The 27,633-nt window shown below is 58.6% G+C and overlaps 1 protein-coding gene across 1 annotated transcript in view; it reads right to left on the bottom strand.

Moving 5' to 3' along the window:
* The window catches only part of LOC147101892 (discoidin domain-containing receptor 2-like), a 107,896-nt gene extending 83,806 nt beyond the window's left edge, over nucleotides 1-24,090 (bottom strand). Inside the window, exon 1 of the mRNA XM_085965914.1 lies at nucleotides 23,986-24,090. The gene's annotated coding sequence lies outside the window, so the exon portion shown is untranslated. The remainder of the gene's footprint in view (nucleotides 1-23,985) is intronic.
* Between the last annotated feature and the right edge of the window lie 3,543 nt (nucleotides 24,091-27,633).

The following is a 27,633-nucleotide window of genomic DNA, read 5'->3' on the forward strand; positions in this document are numbered from 1 at the left end:
ATTACCGCACCGTGTACCGGGCCAACAGCACCATTACCGCACCGTGTACCGGGCCCACAGCACCTTTACCGCACCATGTACCAGGTCCCACAGCACCATTACTGCACCGTGTACCGGGCCCACAGCACCAATACTGCACCGTGTACCGGGCCCACAGCACCATTACCGCACCGTGTACCGGGCCCACAGCACCATTACTGCACCGTGTACCGGGCCCACAGCACCAATACCGCACTGTGTACCGGGCCCACAGCACCATTACCGCACCATGTACAGGGCCCACAGCACCATAACTGCACCATGAACCAGACCCACAGCACCATTACAGCACTGGGTACCGGATCCGACATCACCATAACCGCACCCTGTACCAGACCCACAGCACCATTACCGCACCGTGTACGAGACCCACAGCACCATTACCGCACCATGTACCAGATCCGACAGCACTATTAACGCACCGTGTACCGGGCCCACAGCCTCATTACCGCACTGTGTACTGGGACTCTCAGCCCCATTACTGCACCGCGTACCAGGCCCACATCCCCATTACCGCACCGGGTAGCAGGCCTCACAGCACCATTACTGCACCGTGTACTGGGCCCCTCATCACCATTACCGCACTGTGTACCGGGCTCACAGCACCATTACCGCACCTTGCTCCAGGCGCACAGCAGCATTATCGCACAGTGTACCGGACCCACAGTAAAAATTAACGCACCATGTACCGGGCCCACATCACCATTACCGCACTGTGCACCAGACCCACAGCACCATTACCGGACCGTGTACCGGGTTCACATCACCATTACCGCAATGTGTACCAGACGCACAGCACCATTACCGCACCGTGTACCAGACCCACAGCACCATTGCCGCACCGTGTATCGAGACCCACAGCACCATTACCATCACGCGTACTAGACCCACAGCACCATTACCGCACCGTGTACCGGACGTCATGGCACCATAACTGCACTGTGTACCAGACCCACAGCACCATTACCGCACCGTGTTGCAGACCCACAGCATCAATACCGCACCATGTACCAGACCCACAGCACCGTTACCGCACTGTGTACCAGACCCACAGCACCATTACCGCACCATGTACCAGACCCACAACACGATTACCACACCGTGTACCAGAACAACAGCACCATTTCCGCACCATGTACCAGACCCACAGCACCATTGCCGCACCGTGTACCAGACCCACGGTACCATTACTGAAGCATGTACCAGACCCACAGCAGCATTACCGCACCGTGCACACAGTAGCATTACCGCACCGTGTACCGGGCCCACAGCACCATTACCGCACCGTGTACCAGACCCACAGCACAATTACCGCACCGTGTACTGGGCCTCACAGCACCATTACCGCACCGTGTACTGCGCCTCACAGCACCATTACCGCACCGTGTACAGGACCCACAGCACCATTGTGATCCAGACCCACAGCACCACTACTGCACCGTGTACCAGGACTCACCGCACCAAAACCGCACCATGTAACGGTCCGACAGCACAATTACCGCACCGTGTACCAAACTGACAGGGCAATTACCCCACCGTGTACCAGGCGTCACAGCACCATTACCGTACCATGTACCAGACCCACAGCACCATTACCGTACCGTGTACCAAACCCACAGCACCATTGCCGCACTGTGTACCGGACGTCACAGCACCATTACCGCAACGTGTACCAGGCCCACAACACCATTACCGCACCGTGTACAAGACCCACAGCACCATTACCGCAGCTTGTACCGAGACCCACAGCACCATTACCATCACGTGTACTAGACCCACAGCATCAATACCGCACCGTGTACCAGGCCGACAGCACCATTACCGCACCATGTACCAGACCCACAGCACCATTACCGCACCGTGTACCAGACCCACAGCACCATTACCGCACCGTGTACCGGGCCGACAGCACCATTACCGCACCATGTACCAGACCCACAGCACCATTACCGCACCGTGTACCAGACCCACAGCACCATTACCGCACCGTGTACCGGGCCCACAGCACCATTACCGCACCGTGTACCAGGCCCACAGCACCATTACCACACCGTGTACCAGGCCCATAGCGGCATTACCGCACCGTGTACCGGGCCGACAGCACCATTTCCGCACCATGTACCAGACCATCAGCAACATTACCGCACAGTGTACCAGACCATCAGCAACATTACCGCACCGTGTACCAGGCCGACAGGACAATTACCGCAACGTGTACCGGGCGTCACAGCATCATAACTGCACTGTGTACCAGACCCACGGCATAATTACCACACCGTGTACAGGGTCCCATAGCACCATTACTGCACTGTGTACCAGACCCACAGCACCATTACCACACAGTGTACCGGGCCAACAGCAGCATTACCGCACCATGTAGCAGACCCACAGCACCATTACCGTACCGTGTACCAGACCCACAGCACCATTACCGCACCATGTACCAGACCCACGGTACCATTACAGCACCGTGTACCAGACCCACAGCAGCATTACCGCACCATGTACCGGGCCCACAGTAGCATTACCGCACCGTGTACCGGGCTCACAGCACCATTACCGCACCGTGTACCGGACCCGCAGCACCATTACAGCACCGTGTACCAGACCCACAGCACAATTACCGCACCGTGTACCAGACCCACAACACCATTACCGCACCGCGATCCAGACCCACAGCACCATTACCGCACCGTGTACTGGGCCTCACCGCACCAAAACCGCACCGTGAACCGGGCCCACAGCACAGTTACTGTACCGTGTACCAGACCAACAGGGCAATTACCTCACCGTGTAGCAGACCCACATCACCATTACCGCACTGTGTACCAGACCCAAAGCACCATTACCACATCGTGTACCAGACCCACAGCACCATTACTGCACCGCAATCCAGACCCACAGCACCACTACTGCACCGTGTACTAGGACTCACCGCACCAAAACCGCACCGTGTACCGGGCCGACAGCACAATTACCGCACCGTGTACCAAACCGACAGGGCAATTACCCCACCGTGTACCAGGCGTCACAGCACCATTACCGCACAGTGTACCAGACCCACTGCAGCATTACTGCACCATGTACCAGGCCCACAGCACCATTACCATACCGTGTACCAGACCCACTGCACCATTGCCGCACCATGTACCAGACCCACAGCACCATTACCGCACCGTGTACCAGACCAACAGCACCATTGCCGCACCATGTACCGGACATCACAGCACCATTACCGCACCGTGTACCAGGCCCACAGCACCATTACCGCACCATGTACCAGACCCACAGCACCATTACCGCACCATGTACCAGACCCACAGCACCATTACCGCACCATGTACCAGACCCACAGCACCATTGCCGCACCGTGTACCGGACGTCACAGCACCATTACCGCACTGTGTACCAGACCCACGGCAGCATTAACGCACCGTGTACCAGACCCACAGCACCATTACCGCACCGTGTACCAGACCCATGGTACCATTACCGCACCGTGTACCAGACCCACAGCAGCATTACCGCACCGTGCACACAGTAGCATTACCGCACCGTGTACCGAGCCCACAGCACCAATACCGCACCGTGTAGCGGGCCGACAGCACAATTACCGCACCGTGTACCAAACCGACAGGGCAATTACCCCACCGTGTACCAGGCGTCACAGCGCCATTACCGCACTGTGTACCAGACCCACTGTAGCATTACTGCACCATGTACCGGGCCCACAGCACCATTACCGCACCGTGTACCAGACCCACAGCGCCATTACCGCACCGTGTACTGGGCCTCACAGCACCTTTACCGCACCATGTACCAGGCCCACAGCACCATTACCGTACCGTGTACTAGACCCACAGCACCATTGCCGCACCATGTACCAGACCCACAGCACCATTACCGCACCGTGTACCAGACCAACAGCACCATTGCCGCACCGTGTACCGGACGTCACAGCACCATTACCGCACCGTGTACCAGGCCCACAGCACCATTACCGCACTGTGTACCAGACCCACAGCACCATTACCGCACCATGTACCAGACCCACAGCACCATTACCGCACCATGTACCAGACCCACAGCACCATTACCGCACCGTGTACCAGACCCACAGCACCATTGCCGCAGCGTGTACCAGACCCATGGTACCATTACCGCACCGTGTACCAGACCCGCAGCAGCATTACCGCACCGTGCACACAGTAGCATTACCGCACCGTGTACCGGGCCCACAGCACCATTACCGCACCGTGTACCAGACCCACAGCACAATTACCGCACTGTGTACCAGACCCACAGCACCATTACTGCACCGTGTACCAGACCCACAGCACCATTACCGCACCGAGTACCAGATCCATAGCACCAATAGCGCACCATGTACCAGGCCCACAGCACCATTAACCAGACCCACAGCACCATTAACGCACCATGTACCAGACCCACAGCACCATTACCGCACCGAGTACCAGACCCACAGCACCATTACCGCACCGTGTACCAGACCCACAGCACCATTGCCGCACCGTGTACCAGACCCATGGTACCATTACTGCACCGTGTACCAGACCTACAGCAGAATTACCGCACCGTGTACCTGTCCCACAGCACCACTACTGCACCGTGAACCGGGCCCAAAGCACCATGTACCAGACCCACAGCACAAATACCGCGCCATGTACCAGACCCACAGCACCATTACCGCACCGTGATCCAGACCCACAGCACCATGTACCGGGCCCACATCACCATTACCGCACTGTGCACCAGGCACACAGCACCGTGTACCAGACCCACAGCACAATTACCGCACTGTGTACCAGACCCACAGCACCATTACCGCACCGAGTACCAGACCCATAGCACCATTACCGCACCATGTACCAGGCCCACAGCGCCATTACCGCACCATGTACCAGACCCACAGCACCATTAACGCACCATGTACCAGACCCACAGCACCATTACCGCACCATGTACCAGACCCACAGCACCATTAACGCACCATGTACCAGACCCACAGTACCATTACCGCACCGAGTACCAGACCCACAGCACCATTACCGCACTGTGTACCAGACCCACAGCACCATTGCCGCACCATGTACCAGACCCATGGTACCATTACCGCACCGAGTACCAGACCAACAGCACCATTGCCGCACCGTGTACCAGACGTCACAGCACCATTACCGCACCGTGTACCAGGCCCATGGCATAATTACCACACCGTGTACGGGGTCCCACAGCAGCATTACCGCACCATGTAGCGGACCCCCACAGCACCATTACCGCACCGTGTACCAGACCCACAGCACCATTACCGCACCGTGTACCAGACCCACAGCACCATTACCGCACCGTGTACCAGACCCACAGCACCATTACCGCACCGTGTACCAGACCCACGGTACCATTACAGCACCATGTACCAGACCCACAGCAGCATTACCGCACCGTGTACCAGACCCACAGCACCATTACCGCACCGTGTACCAGACCCACGGTACCATTACAGCACCATGTACCGGGCCCACAGTAGCATTACCGCACCGTGTACCAGACCCGCAGCACCGTGTACCAGACCCACAGCACAATTACCGCACCGTGTACCAGACCCACAGCACCATTACCGCACCGTGTACCGGACCCGCAGCACCATGTACCAGACCCACAGCACAATTACCGCACCGTGTACCAGACCCACGGCACCATTACCGCACGGCGATCCAGACCCACAGCACCATTACCGCACAGTGTACTGGGCCTCACCGCACCAAAACCGCACCGTGAACCGGGCCCACAGCACAATTACTGTACCGTGTACCGGGCCCACAGCACCATTACCACACCATGCACCAGGCCCACAGCAACATTACCGCACCGTGTACCAGACCCACAGGACAATTACCGCAACGTGTACCGGGCGTCACAGCATCATTACTGCACCGTCTACCAGACCCATGGCATAATTATCACACCGTGTACGGGGTCCCACAGCACCGTTACCGCACTGTGTACCAGACCCACAGCACCATTACCACACCGTGTACCAGACCCACAACACGATTACTGCACCATGTGCCAGACCCACAGCACCATTACCGCACTGTGTACCAGACCCGCGGCACCATTACCGCACCGTGTACCAGACCCACAGCACCATTACCGCACCGTGTGCCAGACCCACGGTACCATTACCGCACCGTGTACCAGACCCACATCAGCATTACCGCACCGTGTACCAGACCCACAGCACAATTACCGCACTGTGTACCGGACCCGCAGCACCATTACCGCACCGTGTACCGGACCCGCAGCACCATTACCGCACCGTGTCCCAGACCCACAGCACAATTACCGCACTGTGTACCAGACCCACAGCACCAGTACCGCACCGTGTACCAGACCCACGGTACCAATACCGCACCGTGTACCGGACACAGCACCATTACTGCATCTTGAACCAGACCCACAGCAGAATTCCCTCACCGTGTACCTGTCCCACATCACCACTACTGCACCGTCAACCGGGCCCAAAGCACCATGTACCAGACCCACAGCACAAATACCGCACCATGTACCAGACCCACAGCACCATTACCGCACCGTGATCCAGACCCACAGCACCATTACCGCACCATGTACCGGGCCCACATCACCATTACCGCACTGTGCACCAGGCACACAGCACCATTACCGGACCGTGTACCGGGTTCACATCACCATTACCGCAATGTGTACCAGACGCACAGCACCATTAACGCACCGTGTTCCGAGCCCACAGCACCATTACCGCACCGTGTACAAGACCCACAGCAGCAATACCGCAGCTTGTACCGAGACCCACAGCACCATTACCATCACGTGTACTACACCCACAGCACCATTACCGCACTGTGTACTGGGCTTCACGGCACCATTACCGCACCGTGTACCAGACCCACAGCATCAATACCGCACCGTGTACCGGGCCGACAGCACCATGTACCAGACCCACAGCACCATTACCGCACCGTGTACCAGACCCACAGCACCATTACCGCACCGTGTACCAGAACCACAGCACCATTACCGCACCGTGTATGGGCCCACAGCGCCATTACCGCACCGTGTACCGGGCCCACAGCACCATTACCGCACCGTGTACCGGGCCGACAGCACCATTTCCGCACCGTGTACCAGACCATCAGCAACATTACCGCACCGTGTACCAGACCATCAGCAACATTACCGCACCGTGTACCAGACCAGCAGGACAATTACCGCAACGTGTACCAGGCGTCACAGCATCATTACTGCACTGTGTACCAGACCCACGGCATAATTACCACACCGTGTACGGGGTCCCACAGCAGCATTACCGCACCATGTAGCAGACCCCCACAGCACCATTACCGCACCGTGTACCAGACCCACAGCACCATTACCGCACTGTGCACCAGGCACACAGCACCATTACCGGACCGTGTACCGGGTTCACATCACCATTACCGCAATGTGTACCAGACGCACAGCACCATTAACGCACCGTGTTCCGAGCCCACAGCACCATTACCGCACCGTGTACATGACCCACAGCACCATTACCGCACCTTGTACCAGACCCAAAGCACTATTACCGCACCGTGTACTGGGCCTCACAGCACCATTACCGCACCATGTACCAGGCCCACAGCACCATTACCGCACCGTGTACCAGACCCACTGCACCATTGCCGCACCATGTACCAGACCCACAGCACCATTACCGCACCGTGTACCAGACCAACAGCACCATTGCCGCACCGTGTACCAGACGTCACAGCACCATTACCGCACCGTGTACCAGGCCCACAGCACTATTACCGCACCGTGTACCAGACCCACAGCACCATTACTGCACCGCGTTCCAGACCCACAGCACCATTACTGCACCGTGTACCGGGCCCACAGCACCATTACCACACCATGCACCAGGCCCACAGCACCATTAGCGCACCGTGTACCGGGCCCACAGCACCATTACCGCAACGTGAACGAGACCATCAGCAACATTACCGCACCGTGTACCAGACCGACAGGACAATTACCACAATGTGTACCGGGCGTCACAGCATCATTACTGCACCGTGTACCAGACCCTCGGCATAATTACCACACCGTGTACGGGGTCCCACAGCACCGTTACCGCACTGTGTACCAGACCCACAGCACCATTACCGCACTGTGTACCAGACCCACAGCACCATTACCACACAGTGTACAGGGCCAACAGCAGCATTACCGCACCATGTAGCAGACCCCCACAGCACCATTACCACACCGTGTACCAGACCCACAACACGATTACTGCACCATGTACCAGACCCACAGCACCATTACCACACCGTGTACCAGACCCGCGGCACCATTACCGCACCGTGTACCAGACCCACAGCACCATTACCGCACCGTGTACCAGACCCACGGTACCATTACCGCACCGTGTACCAGACCCACAGCAGCATTACCGCACCGTGCACACAGTAGCATTAACGCACAGTGTACCAGACCCACAGCACAATTACCGCACTGTGTACCAGACCCACAGCACCATTACCGCACCGTGTACCAGACCCACGGTACCAATCCCACAGCACCATTACCGCACCGGGTTCCATACCCACAACACCATTACCGCACCGTGTACCGGACACAGCACCATTACTGCATTTTGAACCAGACCCACAGCAGAATTACCGCACCGTGTACCTGTCCCACAGCACCACTACTGCACCGTGAACCGGGCCCAAAGCACCATGTACCAGACCCACAGCACAAATACCGCACCATGTACCAGACCCACAGCACCATTACCGCACCGTGATCCAGACCCACAGCACCATTACCGCACCATGTACCGGGCCCACATCACCATTACCGCACTGTGCACCAGGCACACAGCACCATTACCGGACCGTGTACCGGGTTCACATCACCATTACCGCAATGTGTACCAGACCCACAGCACCATTACCGCACCGTGTACCAGACCCACGGTACCAATACCGCACCGTGTAGCAGACCCACAGCACCATTACCGCACCGGGTTCCATACCCACAACACCATTACCGCACCGTGTACCGGACACAGCACCATTGCTGCATTTTGAACCAGAGCCACAGCAGAATTACCGCACCGTGTACCTGTCCCACAGCACCACTACTGCACCGTGAACCGGGCCCAAAGCACCATGTACCAGACCCACAGCACAAATACCGCACCATGTACCAGACCCACAGCACCATTACCGCACCGTGATCCAGACCCACAGCACCATTACCGCACCATGTACCGGGCCCACATCACCATTACCGCACTGTGCACCAGGCACACAGCACCATTACCGGACCGTGTACCAGGTTCACATCACCATTACCGCAATGTGTACCAGACGCACAGCACCATTAACGCACCGTGTTCCGAGCCCACAGCACCATTACCGCACCGTGTACAAGACCCACAGCAGCAATACCGCAGCTTGTACCGAGACCCACAGCACCATTACCATCATGTGTACTAGACCCACAGCACCATTACCGCACTGTGTACTGGGCTTCACGGCACCATTACCGCACCGTGTACCAGACCCACAGCATCAATACCGCACCGTGTACCGGGCCGACAGCAACATGTACCAGACCCACAGCACCATTACCACACCGTGTACCGGGCCCACAGCACCATTACCGCACTGTGTATGGGCCCACAGCGCCATTACCGCACCGTGTACCGGGCCCACAGCACCATTTCCGCACCGTGTACCAGACCATCAGCAACATTACCGCACCGTGTACCAGACCATCAGCAACATTACCGCACCGTGTACCAGACCCACAGCACCATTACCGCACCGTGTACCAGACCCACAGCACCATTGCCGCACCGTGTACCAGACCCACAGCACCATTACCGCACCGTGTACCAGACCTACGGTACCATTACCGCAACGTGTACCGGGCCCACAGCACCATTACCGCAACGTGAACCAGACCATCAGCAACATTACCGCACCGTGTACCAGACCGACAGGACAATTACCACAATGTGTACCGGGCGTCACAGCATCATTACTGCACCGTGTACCAGACCCTCGGCATAATTACCACACCGTGTACGGGGTCCCACAGCACCGTTACCGCAGTGTGTACCAGACCCACAGCACCATTACCGCACCGTGTACCGGGCCCACAGCACCATTACCGCAACGTGAACCAGACCATCAGCAACATTACCGCACCGTGTACCAGACCGACAGGACAATTACCGCAATGTGTACCAGGCGTCACAGCATCATTACTGCACCATGTACCAGACCCACGGCATAATTACCACACCGTGTACGGGGTCCCACAGCACCGTTACCGCACTGTGTACCAGACCCACAACACGATTACTGCACCATGTACCAGACCCATGGTACCATTACTGCACCGTGTACCAGACCTACAGCAGAATTACCGCACCGTGTACCTGTCCCACAGCACCACTACTGCACCGTGAACCGGGCCCAAAGCACCATGTACCAGACCCACAGCACAAATACCGCACCATGTACCAGACCCACAGCACCATTACCGCACCGTGATCCAGACCCACAGCACCATGTACCGGGCCCACATCACCATTACCGCACTGTGCACCAGGCACACAGCACCGTGTACCAGACCCACAGCACAATTACCGCACTGTGTACCAGACCCACAGCACCATTACCGCACCGTGTACCAGACCCACAGCACCATTACCGCACCGAGTACCAGACCCATAGCACCATTACCGCACCATGTACCAGGCCCACAGCGCCATTACCGCACCATGTACCAGACCCACAGCACCATTAACGCACCATGTACCAGACCCACAGCACCATTACCGCACCATGTACCAGACCCACAGCACCATTAACGCACCATGTACCAGACCCACAGCACCATTACCGCACCGAGTACCAGACCCACAGCACCATTACCGCACTGTGTACCAGACCCACAGCACCATTGCCGCACCATGTCCCAGACCCATGGTACCATTACCGCACCGTGTACCAGACCGACAGGACAATTACCGCAATGTGTACCGGGCGTCACAGCATCATTACTGCACCGTGTACCAGACCCACGGCATAATTACCACACCGTGTACAGGGTCCCACAGCACCATTACCGCACTGTGTACCAGACCCACAGCACCATTACCACACAGTGTACAGGGCCAACAGCAGCATTACCGCACCATGTAGCAGACCCCCACAGCACCATTCCCACACCGTGTACCAGACCCACAACACGATTACCGCACCATGTACCAGACCCACAGCACCATTACCACACCGTGTACCAGACCCGCGGCACCATTACCGCACCGTGTACCAGACCCACAGCACCATTACCGCACCGTGTACCAGACCCACGGTACCATTACCGCACCGTGTACCAGACCCACAGCAGCATTACCGCACCGTGCACACAGTAGCATTAACGCACAGTGTACCAGACCCACAGCACAATTACCGCACTGTGTACCAGACCCACAGCACCATTACCGCACCGTGTACCAGACCCACGGTACCAATCCCACAGCACCATTACCGCACCGGGTTCCATACCCACAACACCATTACCGCACCGTGTACCGGACACAGCACCATTACTGCATTTTGAACCAGACCCACAGCAGAATTACCGCACCGTGTACCTGTCCCACAGCACCACTACTGCACCGTGAACCGGGCCCAAAGCACCATGTACCAGACCCACAGCACAAATACCGCACCATGTACCAGACCCACAGCACCATTACCGCACCGTGATCCAGACCCACAGCACCATTACCGCACCATGTACCGGGCCCACATCACCATTACCGCACTGTGCACCAGGCACACAGCACCATTACCGGACCGTGTACCGGGTTCACATCACCATTACCGCAATGTGTACCAGACCCACAGCACCATTACCGCACCGTGTACCAGACCCACGGTACCAATACCGCACCGTGTAGCAGACCCACAGCACCATTACCGCACCGGGTTCCATACCCACAACACCATTACCGCACCGTGTACCGGACACAGCACCATTACTGCATTTTGAACCAGACCCACAGCAGAATTACCGCACCGTGTACCAGACCCACGGTACCAATACCGCACCGTGTAGCAGACCCACAGCACCATTACCGCACCGGGTTCCATACCCACAACACCATTACCGCACCGTGTACCGGACACAGCACCATTGCTGCATTTTGAACCAGACCCACAGCAGAATTACCGCACCGTGTACCTGTCCCACAGCACCACTACTGCACCGTGAACCGGGCCCAAAGCACCATGTACCAGACCCACAGCACAAATACGGCACCATGTACCAGACCCACAGCACCATTACCGCACCGTGATCCAGACCCACAGCACCATTACCGCACCATGTACCGGGCCCACATCACCATTACCGCACTGTGCACCAGGCACACAGCACCATTACCGGACCGTGTACCGGGTTCACATCACCATTACCGCAATGTGTACCAGACGCACAGCACCATTAACGCACCGTGTTCCGAGCCCACAGCACCATTACCGCACCGTGTACAAGACCCACAGCAGCAATACCGCAGCTTGTACCGAGACCCACAGCACCATTACCATCATGTGTACTAGACCCACAGCACCATTACCGCACTGTGTACTGGGCTTCACGGCACCATTACCGCACCGTGTACCAGACCCACAGCATCAATACCGCACCGTGTACCGGGCCGACAGCAACATGTACCAGACCCACAGCACCATTACCACACCGTGTACCAGAACCACAGCACCATTACCGCACCGTGTATGGGCCCACAGCGCCATTACCGCACTGTGTACCGGGCCCACAGCACCATTTCCGCACCGTGTACCAGACCATCAGCAACATTACCGCACCGTGTACCAGACCATCAGCAACATTACCGCACCGTGTACCAGACCCACAGCACCATTACCGCACCGTGTACCAGACCCACAGCACCATTACCGCACCGTGTACCAGACCCACAGCACCATTACCGCACCGTGTACCAGACCTATGGTACCATTACCGCACCGTGTACCAGACCCACAGCAGCATTACCGCACCGTGTACCGGGCCCACAGCACCATTGCTGCACCGCGTTCCAGACCCACAGCACCATTACTGCACCGTGTACTGGGCCTCACCGCAACAAAACCGCACTGTGTACTGGGCTCACAGCACCATACCACACCGTGTACCAGACCCACAGCACGATTACCGCACCTTGTACGAGACCCACAGCACCATTACCGCACCGTGTACTGAGCTCACAGCACAATTACCGAACCGTGTACCAGGCGTCACAGCACCATTACCGCACTGCGATCCAGACCCACAGCACCACTACCGCACCGTGTACTGGGCCTCGCCGCAACAAAACCGCACCATGTACCGGGCCCAAAGCACAATTACCGCACCGTGTACCAGACCGACAGGGCAATTACCGCACCGTGTACCAGACCCACAGCACCATTACCGTACCGTGTACCAGACCCACAGCACCATTACCACAACGTGTACCGGGTCCCACAGCACCATTACCGCACCGTGTACCAGGCGTCACAGCACCATAGCCACACCGTGTACCAGACCCACAGCACCATTACCGCACCGTGTACCGGGCCCCACAGCACCATTACCGCACCGTGTACCGGGCCCACAGCATCTTAACCGCACCGTGTACCGGCCCCACAGCACTTATACCTCAGCGTGTACCAGACCCACAGCACCATTACCGCACAGTATACTGGGCCTCACAGCACCATTACCGAACCGTGTACCAGACCCACAGCACCATTACCGCACCGCAATCCAGACCCACAGCACCACTACCGCACTGTGTACTGGGCCTTGCCGCACCAAAACCGCACCGTGTACCGGGCCCACAGCACCATTACCACACCGTGTACCAGACCGACAGGACAATTACCACAACGTGCACCGGGCCTCACAGCACCATTACCGCACCATGTACCAGACCCACAGCAGCATTACCACACCGTGTACCGGGCCCACAGCACCATTACTGCACCGTGTACCAGACCCACAGCGCCATTACTGCACCGTGTACCGGGCCCACAGCACCATTACTGCACCGTGTACCAGACCCACAGCGCCATTACTGCACCATGTACCGGGCCCACAGCACCATTTCCGTACCGTGTACCAGACCCACTGCACCATTACCGCACCATGTACCATACCCACAGCACCATTACCGCACCGTGTACCAGACCCACAGCAACATTACTGCACCGTGTGCCGGGCCCACAGCACCATTACTGCACCGTGTACCGGGCCCACAGCACCATTACCACACCGTGTACCAGACCCACAGCATCATTACAGCACCGTGTACCAGGCCCCACAGCACCATTACCGCACCGTCTACCAGACGCACGGCAGCATTACCGCAGCGTGTACCGGGCCCACAGCACCATTACCGCACCGTGTACCAGACACACAGCACCATTACTGCACCGTGTACCAGACCGACAGGGCAATTACCGCACCGTGTACGAGACCCACAGCGCCATTACCGCACCATGTACCGGGCCCACAGCACCATTACCGCACAGTGCACTGGGCCTCTCAGCACCATTACCGCAGCGTGTACCAGACCCACAGCACCATTACCGCACTGTATACTGGGCCTCACAGCAACATTACCGAACCGTGTACCAGACCCACAGCACCATTACCGCACCGCGATCCAGACCCACAGCACCACTACCGCACCGTGTACTGGGCCTTGCCGCACCAAAACCGCACCGTGTACCGGGCCCACAGCATCATTACAGCACCGTGTACCAGGCCCCACAGCACCATTACCGCACCGTCTACCAGACGCACGGCAGCATTACCGCACCGTGTACCGGGCCCACAGCACAATTACTGCACCATGTACCAGACCGACAGGGCAATTACCTCACCGTGTATCAGACCATCAGCACCATTACCGCACCGTGTACCAGACTGACAGGACAATTACCGCAACGTGCACCAGGCATCACAGCACCATTACCGCACCGTGTACCGGGCCCACAGCACCATTACCGTACTGTGTACCAGACCCACTGCACCATTACTGCACCATGTACCAGACCCACAGCACCATTACCGCACCGTGTACCACACCCACAGCACCATTGCCACACCGTGTACCGGATGTCACAGCACCATTACCGCACCGTGTACCAGACCCACGGCACCATTAACGCACAATGTACCAGACCCACAGCACCATTACTGCACCGTGTACCAGACCCACAGCACCATTACCGCACCGTGTACCAGACCCACGGCACCATTAACGCACAATGTACCAGACCCACAGCACCATCACCGCACCGTGTACCAGACCCATAGCACCATCACCGCACCGTGTACCAGACCCGCAGCACCATTACCGCACCGCGTTCCAGACCCACAGCACCACTACCGCACCGTGTACTGGGCCTCGCTGCACCAAAACCACACCGTGTACCGGATGTCACAGCACCATTACCGCACCGTGTACCAGACCCACGGCACCATTAACGCACAATGTACCAGACCCACAGCACCATTACTGCACCGTGTACCAGACCCACAGCACCATTACCGCACCGTGTACCAGACCCACGGCACCATTAACGCACAATGTACCAGACCCACAGCACCATCACCGCACCGTGTACCAGACCCATAGCACCATCACCGCACCGTGTACCAGACCCGCAGCACCATTACCGCACCGCGTTCCAGACCCACAGCACCACTACCGCACCGTGTACTGGGCCTCGCTGCACCAAAACCGCACCGTGTACCGGGCCCACAGCACAATTACTGCACCGTGTACCAGACCGACAGGGCAATTACCGCAACGTGCACCAGGCCCCACAGCACCATTACCGCACGATGTACCAGACCCACAGCACCATTGCCGCACCGTGTACCGGGCCCCACAGCACCATTACCGCACCGTGTACCGGGCCCACAGCACCATTACCGCACCGTGTACCAGACCCACAGAATCATTACAGCACCATTACCGCACCATGTACCAGATCCGACAGCACTATTAACGCACCGTGTACCGGACCCACAGCCCTATTACCGCACCGTGTACTGGGACCAACAGCACTATTATCGCACCATGTACCGGGCCCACAGCCCCATTACCGCACCGTGTACCGGGCCCACAGCATCTTAACCGCACCGTGTACCGGGCCCACAGCACTTATACCTCAGCGTGTACCAGGCCCACAGCACCATTACTGCACCGTGTAGCAGACCCACAGCGCCATTACTGCACCATGTACCGGGCCCACAGCACCATTACCGCACCGTGTACCAGACCCACTGCACCATTACCGCACCATGTACCATACCCACAGCACCATTACCGCACCGTGTACCAGACCCACAGCAACATTACTGCACCGTGTGCCGGGCCCACAGCACCATTACTGCACCGTGTACCGGGCCCACAGCACCATTACCGCACCGTGTACCAGACCCACAGCATCATTGCAGCACCGTGTACCAGGCCCCACAGCACCATTACCGCACCGTCTACCAGACGCACGGCAGCATTACCGCACCGTGTACCAGACACACAGCACCATTACCGCAGCGTGTACCGGGCCCACAGCACAATTACTGCACCGTGTACCAGACCGACAGGGCAATTACCTCACCGTGTATCAGACCATCAGCACCATTACCGCACCGTGTACGAGACCCACAGCGCCATTACCGCACCGTGTACTGGGCCTCACAGCACCATTACCGCACCATGTACCGGGCCCACAGCACCATTACCGTACTGTGTACCAGACCCACTGCACCATTACCGCACCATGTACCAGACCCACAGCACCATTACCGCACCGTGTACCACACCCACAGCACCATTGCCACACCGTGTACCGGATGTCACAGCACCATTACCGCACCGTGTACCAGACCCACGGCACCATTAACGCACAATGTACCAGACCCACAGCACCATTACTGCACCGTGTACCGGGCCCACAGCACCATTACCGCACTGTGTACCAGACCCATAGCACCATCACCGCACCGTGTACCGGACACACAGCACCACCTCCACACCGTGTACCAGACCCGCAGCACCATTACCGCACCGCGTTCCAGACCCACAGCACCACTACCGCACCGTGTACTGGGCCTCGCTGCACCAAAACCGCACCGTGTACCGGGCCCACAGCACAATTACTGCACCGTGCACCAGACCGACAGGGCAATTACCGCAACGTGCACCAGGCATCACAGCACCATTACCGCACCGTGTACGAGACCCACAACGCCATTACCGTACCATGTACCAGGCCCCACAGCACCATTACCGCACGATGTACCAGACCCACAGCACCATTGCCGCACCGTGTACCGGGCCCCACAGCACCATTACCGCACCGTGTACCGGGCCCACAGCACCATTACCGCACCGTGTACCAGACCCACAGAATCATTACAGCACCGTGTACCAGACCCACAGCACCATTACCGCACCATGTACCAGATCCGACAGCACTATTAACACACCGTGTACCGGACCCACAGCCCTATTACCGCACCGTGTACTGGGACCAACAGCACTATTATCGCACCATGTACCGGGCCCACAGCCCCATTACCACACTGTGTACTGGGCCCACAGCCCCATTACCGCACCGTGTACCGGGCCCACAGCACCATTACCGCACCATGTACCGGGACCCACAGCACCATTACCGCACCATGTACCAGATCCGACAGCACTATTAACGCACCGTGTACCGGACCCACAGCCCCATAACCGCACCGGGTACCGGGCCTCACAGCCCCATTACCGCACTGTGTACAGGGACCCACAGCTCCATTACCGCACCGTGTACCGGGCCTCACAGCCCCATTACCGCACTGTGTACAGGGACCCACCGCACCATTACCGCAACGAGTACCAGACCCACAGCCCCATTGCCACACCGTGTACCGGACGTCAAAGCACCATTACCGCACCGTGTACCAGGCCCACAGCACCATAACCACACCCTGTACCGGACCCACAGCCCCATTACCGCACTGCGTACCGGGCCTCTCAGCTCCATTACCGCACTGTGTACCGGGCCTCACAGCACCATTACCGCACCGTGTACCGGGCCTCACAGCACCATTACCGCACCGTGTACCGGGCCCATAGCACCATTACCGCACCGTGTACTGGGACCCACCGCACCATTAGCATACCCTGTACCAGACCCACAGCCCCATTACTGCACCGTGTACAAGACCCACAGCACCATTACCGCACCGCGTAACGGGCCTCACAGCACCATTACCGCACCTTGTACCAGACCCACAGTACCATTACCGCACCGTGTACCAGACCCACAGCACCATTACCGCACCGTGTAGCAGACCTATGGTACCATTACCGCACCGTGTACCAGACCCACAGCAGCATTACCGCACCGTGTACCGGGCCCACAGCACCATTGCCGCACCGTGTACTGGGCCTCACCGCAACAAAAACGCACTGTGTACTGGGCTCACAGCACCATTACCACACCGTGTACCAGACCCACAGCACGATTACCGCACCTTGTACGAGACCCACAGCACCATTACCGCACCGTGTACTGAGCTCACAGCACAATTACCGAACCGTGTACCAGGCGTCACAGCATCATTACCGCACTGCGATCCAGACCCACAGCACCACTACCGCACCGTGTACTGGGCCTCGCCGCAACAAAACCGCACCATGTATCGGGCCCAAAGCACAATTACCACACCGTGTACCAGACCGACAGGGCAATTACCGCACCGTGTACCAGACCCACAGCACCATTACCGCACCGTGTACCGGGCGTCACAGCACCATAGCCGCACCGTGTACCAGACCCACAGCACCATTACCGCACCGTGTACCGGGCCCCACAGCACCATTACCGCACCGTGTACTGGGCCCACAGCATCTTAACCGCACCGTGTACCGGGCCCACAGCACTTATACCTCAGCGTGTACCAGACCCACAGCACCATTACCGCACCTTGTACCAGACCGACAGGACCATTACCGCAGCGTGTACCAGACCCACAGCACCATTACCGCACCTTGTACCAGACCCACAGCACCATTACCGCACTGTATACTGGGCCTCACAGCACCATTACCGAACCGTGTACCAGACCCACAGCACCATTACCGCACTGCGATCCAGACCCACAGCACCACTACCGCACCGTGTACTGGGCCTTGCCGCACCAAAACCGCACCGTGTACCGGGCCCACAGCACAATTACCGCACCGTGTACCAGACCGACAGGGCAATTACCTCACCGTGTATCTGACCATCAGCACCATTACCACACCGTGTACCAGACCGACAGGACAATTACCGCAACGTGCACCGGGCCTCACAGCACCATTACTGCACCATGTACCAGACCCACAACAGCATTACCACACCGTGTACCGGGCCCACAGCACCATTACTGCACCGTGTACCAGACCCACAGCGCCATTACTGCACCGTGTACCGGGCCCACAGCACCATTACCGCACTGTGTACCAGACCGTGTACCAGACCCACAGCACCATTACCGCACCGTGTACCAGACCCACAGCAGCATTACTGCACCGTGTGCCGGGCCCACAGCACCATTACCGCACCGTGTACCGGGCCCACAGCACCATTACCGCACCGTGTACCAGACCCACAGCACCATTACCGCACCGTGTACCAGACCCACAGCAGCATTACCGCAGCGTGTACCGGGCCCACAGCACCATTACCGCACCGTGTACCAGACACACAGCACCATTACCGCACCGGGTACCGGGCCCCACAGCACCATTACCGCACTGTGTACCAGACCCATAGCACCATTACCGCACCGTGTACCGGACACACAGCACCACCTCCACACCGTGTACCAGACCCACAGCACCACTACCGCACCGTGTACTGGGCCTCGCCGCACCAAAACCGCACCGTGTACCGGGCTCACAGCACAATTACTGCACCGTGTACCAGACTGACAGGACAATTACCGCAACGTGCACCAGGCATCACAGCAGCATTACCGCACCGTGTACGAGACCCACAGCGCCATTACCGCACTGTGTACTGGGCCTCACAGCACCATTACCGCACCATGTACCGGGCCCACAGCACCATTACCGTACCGTGTACCAGGCCCCACAGCAACATTACTGCACGATTTACCAGACCCACAGCACCATTACCGCACCGTGTACCGGGCCCCACAGCACCATTACCGCACCGTGTACCGGGCCCACAGCACCATTACCGCACCGTGTACCAGACCCACAGAATCATTACAGCACCGTGTACCAGGCCCCACAGCACCATTACCGCACGATGTACCAGACCCACAGCACCATTACCGCACCGTGTACCGAACCCACAGCACCATTACCGCACCTTGTACCAGACCCACAGCACCATTACCGCACCGTGTACTGGGCCTCACAGCACCATTAACGCACCGTGTACCAGACCCACAGCACCATTACCGCACCATGTAGCAGACCCACAGCACCATTACTGCACCGTGTACCGGGCCCATAGCACCATTACCGCGCCGTGTACCGGGCCCCACAGCACCATTACTGCACCGTGTACCGGGCCCACAGCATCTTAACCGCACCGTGTACCGGGCCCACAGCACCATTACCGCACCGTGTACCAGACACACAGCACCATTACCGCAGCATGTACCGGGCCCACAGCACCATTACCGCACCATGTACCAGACCCACAGCACCATTACTGCACCGTGTACCGGGCCCCACAGCACTATTACCGCACCATATACCGGGCTCACTGCATCTTACCCGCACTGTGTACCAGACGCAGAGCACCATTACCGCACCGCGTACCAGACCCACAGCACCATTACCGCACTGTGTACCAGACCCACAGCAACATTACCGCACCGTGTACCAGACCCACAGCACCATTACCTCACTGTGTACCGGGCCCACAGCAGCATTATCGCACCGTGTCCCAGCCCACTGCACTATTACCGCACCCTGTACCAGACCAACGGCACCATTACCGCACCGTGTACCAGACCCACAGCACCATTACTGCACCGTGTACCAGATCCACAGCACCATTACCGCACCGTGTACCAGACCCACAGCACCATTACTGCACCGTGTACCAGATCCACAGCACCATTACCGCACCTTGTACCAGACCCACAGCACCATTACTGCACCGTCTCCCGGCCCACAGCACCATTACCGCACCGTGTACCAGACCCACAGCACCATTACCGCACCGTGTGCTAGGCCTCACAGCACCGTTACTGCAACGTGTACCAGAGCCACAGCACCAATACCGCACCACGATCCAGACCCACAGCACCATTACCGCACCGTGTACCAGACCCACAGCACCAATACCACACCGTGAACCGGGCCGACAGCACCAATATCGCACCGTGTACCAGACCCACAGCACCATTACCGCACCGTGTACCAGACCCACAGCACCAATACCGCACCGTGAACCGGGCCCACAGCACCATTACCACACCGTGTACCAGACCCACAGCAACATTACCGCACCGTGTACCGGGGCTGCCACAGACCACTACCCCTCCCCCCACAGCATTTACTTAACTTCACAATCCTGCCGATGCCTTGCAACATAACGAGGCTGTGCCACCTTTCCACTGGTAGGGCCCCTCCCCCCCACCATCTGATCGACGATACGAGGATCGACGTCCTCCGAATGTTCATCCTGTTTCTCCAAAAGCTGCAAATTCCACACACCAGGCATTCCTCCTCCTCCAACATTCTCACTTTGTTCAAATCAAGTCTGTCTCTGGCACTATCTCACTTTTCCCAGGGTCTCCCTTCCTCCACAATCACAAACCCTCAGCTCGGCGTCACCTAACTCGATTTACCATCTTCTCTCCTAACCTTTCACCTTTGATCATGTCCTGCTGTCTGGGATCTTGGTCCTTCAATCAGATCCAGCAACTTTATGCATCGATTCTGTTTAAAATCCTGGATCAATCTCACTCTTTACTTCGACAGATCCACTTACTGTATCGCTCTGTGGGTAGAAGGCCACAAAGCAACCAGAAGAAAACCTCCTCCTCTGTCGCTGGACCCCGAGCTGGGTGACCAGCCCAGACCCAGGACTGGGTGACCAGCACTGACCCTGAGCGGGATGACCAGCACTGACCCTGAGCGGGGTGACCAGTCCAGGCTCACAGGCCCTGAACTGGGTGACCAGCACTGACCCACAGACCCTGAGCGGGGTGACCAGCCCAGACCCAGGACTGGGTGACCAGCACTGACCCTGAGCGGGATGACCAGCACTGACCCTGAGCGGGGTGACCAGCCCAGGCTCACAGGCCCTGAACTGGGTGACCAGCACTGACCCACAGACCCTGAGCGGGGTGACCAGCCCAGACCCAGGACTGGGTGACCAGCACTGACCCTGAGCGGGGTGACCAGCACTGACCCACAGACCCTGAGCTGGGTGACCAGCACTGACCCTGAGCGGGGTGACCAGCACTGACCCACAGACCCTGAGCTGGGTGACTAGTCCAGCACTGACCCACAGACCCTGAGCTGGGTGACCAGCACTGACCCACAGACCCTGAGCTGGGTGACCAGTCCAGCATTGACCCACAGACCCTGAGCTGGGTGACCAGCACTGACCCACAGACCCTGAGCGGGGTGACCAGCACTGACCCACAGACCCTGAGCTGGGTGACCAGTCCAGCACTGACCCACAGACCCTGAGCTGGGTGACCAGCACTGACCCACAGACCCTGAGCTGGGTGACCAGCACTGACCCACAGACCCTGAGCTGGGTGACCAGCACTGACCCACAGACCCTGAGCTGGGTGACCAGCACTGACCCACAGACCCTGAGCTGGGTGACCAGTCCAGCACTGACCCACAGACCCTGAGCTGGGTGACCAGCACTGACCCACAGACCCTGAGCTGGGTGACCAGCACTGACCCACAGACCCTGAGCTGGCTAACCAGCACTGACCCACAGACCCTGAGCTGGGTGACCAGCACTGACCCACAGACCCTGAGCTGGGTGACCAGCACTGACCCACAGACCCTGAGCTGGGTGACCAGCACTGACCCACAGACCCTGAGCTGGGTGACCAGCACTGACCCACAGACCCTGAGCTGGGTGACCAGCACTGACCCACAGACCCTGAGCTGGGTGACCAGTCCAGCACTGACCCACAGACCCTGAGCTGGGTGACCAGCACTGACCCACAGACCCTGAGCTGGGTGACCAGCACTGACCCACAGACCCTGAGCTGGCTAACCAGCACTGACCCACAGACCCTGAGCTGGGTGACCAGCACTGACCCACAGACCCTGAGCTGGGTGACCAGTCCAGCACTGACCCACAGACCCTGAGCTGGGTGACCAGTCCAGCACTGACCCACAGACCCTGAGCTGGGTGACCAGTCCAGCACTGACCCACAGACCCTGAGCTGGGTGACCAGCACTGACCCACAGGGTGATTGCAGCAACGCTGTGTGAGCCTGGAGTGGCGGGGTGACCACAGGCAGCAAAGCCCGCTCCTGCCCAGCCTCCCTCACAGGCCTGGCGGGGATGGGGAGCCGGCCCCCCGGGTGGTCGGTGGCTCAGGCCGGACTGCAGCTTGGAAATGTGGGGCGCTCCCTCACCGCCCGGGACAGGGGGACCTCCCCCCGCACAGCCCGGCTCCTCAGCGCGTCTGCAAACAGCCGGGGGCTGTCCGCACTCCAGGCCGGCCCCGGCCCCCAGGCACGGCTCACTGTTCGGCCGGCGGTGATGAAGCCCCAGCGCCGAGGCCGCGGTACCTGAGTCTCCCGCTCCCGCTCTCTGTCTCCCTGCTTCTCTCTGTCGCTCCGGAAACCACTGAAACCCGAGCCTCCGCTCTCCCCGGCCCGGCCCGTCTGCTGGTCCCTCCCCCGACCCTCCCCCAGCGCGGGGCCCAGCCCACGGCCCGACCCGGCTCCACCCCGGGGGGATCCGGCCCCGGGCCCACAGGACGGCCAGGCGGCTCTCCCTGCCCTGGGAAGGGGCGGCACAACGTGCCTCAGTGCCGGGAGAGGAAGATCCCACGCTCCCCGCTGGCGGAGACACGCCGCCCCCCATGGCTGAAGAGCTTGTCAGTGGCTGGGCGCCCAACAGAGGAGAGGGGCGGGCGGAGGAGGGTATGAGGAGAGGCGGGGGGGGGTGAGGAGAGGCGGGGGGGGTGTGAGGAAGGGCGGGTATGAGGAGGGGTATGAGGAGGGGCGGGGAGGAGGGTATGAGGAGGGGAGGGGGGTGGAGGAGGGTATGAGGAGGGGAGGGGAGGAGGGTACGAGGAGGGGCGGGGGGAGTGTGAGGAGTGGCGGGGGTATGAGGAGGGGCGGGGGGAGTGTGAGGAGGGGTGGGGGGGAGTGTGAGGAGGGGCGGGGGGTTATGAGGAGTGGCGGGGGGTATGAGGAGGGGCGGGGGGAGTGTGAGGAGGGGCGGGGGAGTGTGAGGAGGGGCGGGGGGGTGTGAGGAGGGGCGGGGGGAGTGTGAGGAGGGGCGGGGGGTTTGTGAGGAGGGGCAGGGTGGTATGAGGAGGGGCGGGTGGGTATGAGGAGGGGCGGAGTGGGGGTATGAGGCGGGGCGGGTATGAGGAGGGGCAAGGCGATCCGACTGCACGAGGTATTCATAGAATCTTGCAGCACAGAAGGAGGCCTTTCGGCCCATTGTGCTTGTGCCGGCTCTTTGATAGTGCTCTCCAATCAATCCCCTCCCATGCTCTTTCCCCATAGCCCTGCACATTTTTCCTTTTCAAGTATTTATATTCCCTTTTGAAAGTTATTATTAAATCTGCTTCCACCACCCTTTCAGGCAGTGCATCCCAGATCACAACAACTCGTTGTGTAATTTCTCCTCATCTCCCCCCCCCCTCCCCGCCAGTTCTTTTGGCAATTACCTTCAATCTGTGTCCTCTGGTTACTGACCCTCCCGCCCCTGGAAAGTGTTTCTCCTCAGTTACTCGATCAAAACCCCCTGTAATTTTGATTCTCTCTGCGTTCGGCTGTCTTATTTCTGCCTGAGGTCACTCTGTTTAAAAAGCACAGAAGCCCACGAGGGCCAATGCTGGACCACACCAATAGCTTGAGAGAGCGGAGAGAGATGGTCAGGAACCTTGGGGAGAGCGGGAGCTGCTCATGATTGACCAGACCATGTCGCTAAGCCTGTGATAAGTCACAGTTAACAAGGTGCAGGGAACAACGCAATAAAGATGGGTTTGGAGTTGGAAACCCTCATCCTTGCCTTTGTTACCTCTTGAGTTGACTATTCCAACACACTCCTGGCCAGCTTCCCACATTCTATCCTCCATAAACTTAAGCTCATCCAACACTCTGCTGCCCATGTCCTAACTCACAACAAGTCAACGTTCGCCCATCACCCCTGTGCTCGCTGACCTGCATTGGCTCCTGGTTAAGCAACGCCTCGATTTTAAAATTCCCATCCTTGTTTTCAAATCCCCCCAGGGCCTCGCCCCTCCCTATCTCTGTAATCTCCTCCAGCCCCACAACCCCCCGAGATATCTGCACTCCTGTGGCGGAGCCACTGAATGACTCTGGGCAACTGTGCATAATTCCCTTTAACGATGTTCTAACACCAGCCTAAGCCTGTACCATTGTGTTAGACATTACTTCGTTTTGTATATAGTGTTTTGTATGCACGGGGCGTGGCCCCTTTAAGAGCGCGGGAAAACGTGGGCAAACGCGATGACGTCATGTCGCAAACCACGTGACTGCCCAGGCAGTTCTCGTGGAAGCTCCATCTTGTTAAGACCTGTTTTCGTGGTTCTCCTGTATCGATCTCATCAAACTGTTTGAACTCGTTTAGTTTTACATTAAAGACCTGTTTGATTGATCTCCTGAGTCGACCTCAGTTATTAGTGACCCCGTCTTTTGTGAACGTTTTTCGCAAAAAGGACACAGCATGGAGGCCAACGCCGTTTCGCTGAAGCTACCGCAGTTCTGGGAGCAGCAAGCGACCTAGTGGTTCATTCAGGTCGAGGCCCAATTCGCCCTGAGGGACATCGTTGCGGATCAGACCAAATATCTCTATGTGGTCTCCGCCTTCGACGGCTCTACCGCCTCGTGGATCGTCAGCCTCCTCGAGAACCCTCCAGCGGAGCGCAAGTATGAAACCCTCAAGGCGCGGTTGCTGCAAGTTTTCGGGCTCACTAAGGCGGAGCGCGCCCGTCGATTGCTCGCTATGCCCGGGCTCGGGGACTCCAAGCCTTCGGAGTTAATGAGCCAAATGCTCACACTCCATGGCTCCAAACCGGAATGCTTCCTATTCCGGGAAATATTCCTCAGCCAGCTACCGGAGCAGGTGCAAGCCGCCCTGGCCAGATCCGAAGTTGAGGACTGCGCAGCACTCACGGCAGAGGCGGACAAAATTTTCGCGGTTACTCAGCACAACTGCGCCGCCATGAGGCGCCCATCCCCCACAGACGCCGCCCCAGCTCATCAGCCTGTTGGGCTGTGTTTCTACCACGCGCAGTTCGGCGTGAAAGCGAGACATTGCCGCCCTCCCTGCAGCTTCCCCCAATAAAAAAAACAACTGCAACCACCGAGGAACAGGTCTAACGGGCGCCCCGCGGCCGCGATGGCAATCGGCAACGCGGGCAAGTTGCTGTTTATCACCGATACTCTCTCCGGTCATCGTTTTCTCTGCGACACCGGAGCGCAGTGCAGCATATTACCTGCGTCCGCCCTCGATGTGCAGACCGGGATTCATGGCCTCGCCCTTGAAGCGGCCAATGGCGGAGCAATTTGGACCTTCGGCAGACGGCGGGTGCAGTTGTGTTTCGGGGGCCAACACTTTTACTGGGACTTTGTTACAGCCAAGGTTTCGCAACCCATTCTCAGCGTGGATTTCCTGTGCACCAACAGCCTCCTGGTCGACGTGCGGAACCGGCGGTTGGTCAACGCGGTAACTTTTCATTCTATCCCTTGTTACCGCAGTAACACTACGTCGCGCACCGTCGCCTGTGCTTTTCCGGCTCCGGACGAGTTAGCTCGCCTGCTAGACGAATTCCCCGACCTGACCAGACCCACGTTCTCCTCCACAGCCATGAAACACGGTGTGGAACACCACATCACCACCAACGGCCCCCTGGTCTACGCGCAGGCCCGGCGTCTGGAACCTGGCAAGCTGACGGTCGCAAAAGCGGAGTTCGCGACCATGGAACGGTTAGGGATTATTCGCCGGTCGAATAGTCCCTGGTCTTCACCCCTCCACATCGTCCCGAAGCCTGGCGGCGGATGGCGGCCATGCGGCGACTATCGACACCTAAATGATGCCACCACTCCTAATCGGTACCCGATCCCCCACATCCAGGATTTCTCCGCCCATTTGGCAGGGAACACTGTCTTCTCGAAAGTCGACCTCGTCCGGGGCTACCACCAGGTCCCCGTTCATCCCCAAGACGTCCAGAAGAC

Source organism: Somniosus microcephalus, chromosome 23 (genome assembly GCF_052327205.1).
Source record: "Somniosus microcephalus isolate GS21.2 chromosome 23, FLI_Smic_1.0, whole genome shotgun sequence".
Taxonomy (NCBI): Eukaryota; Metazoa; Chordata; class Chondrichthyes; order Squaliformes; family Somniosidae; genus Somniosus; species Somniosus microcephalus.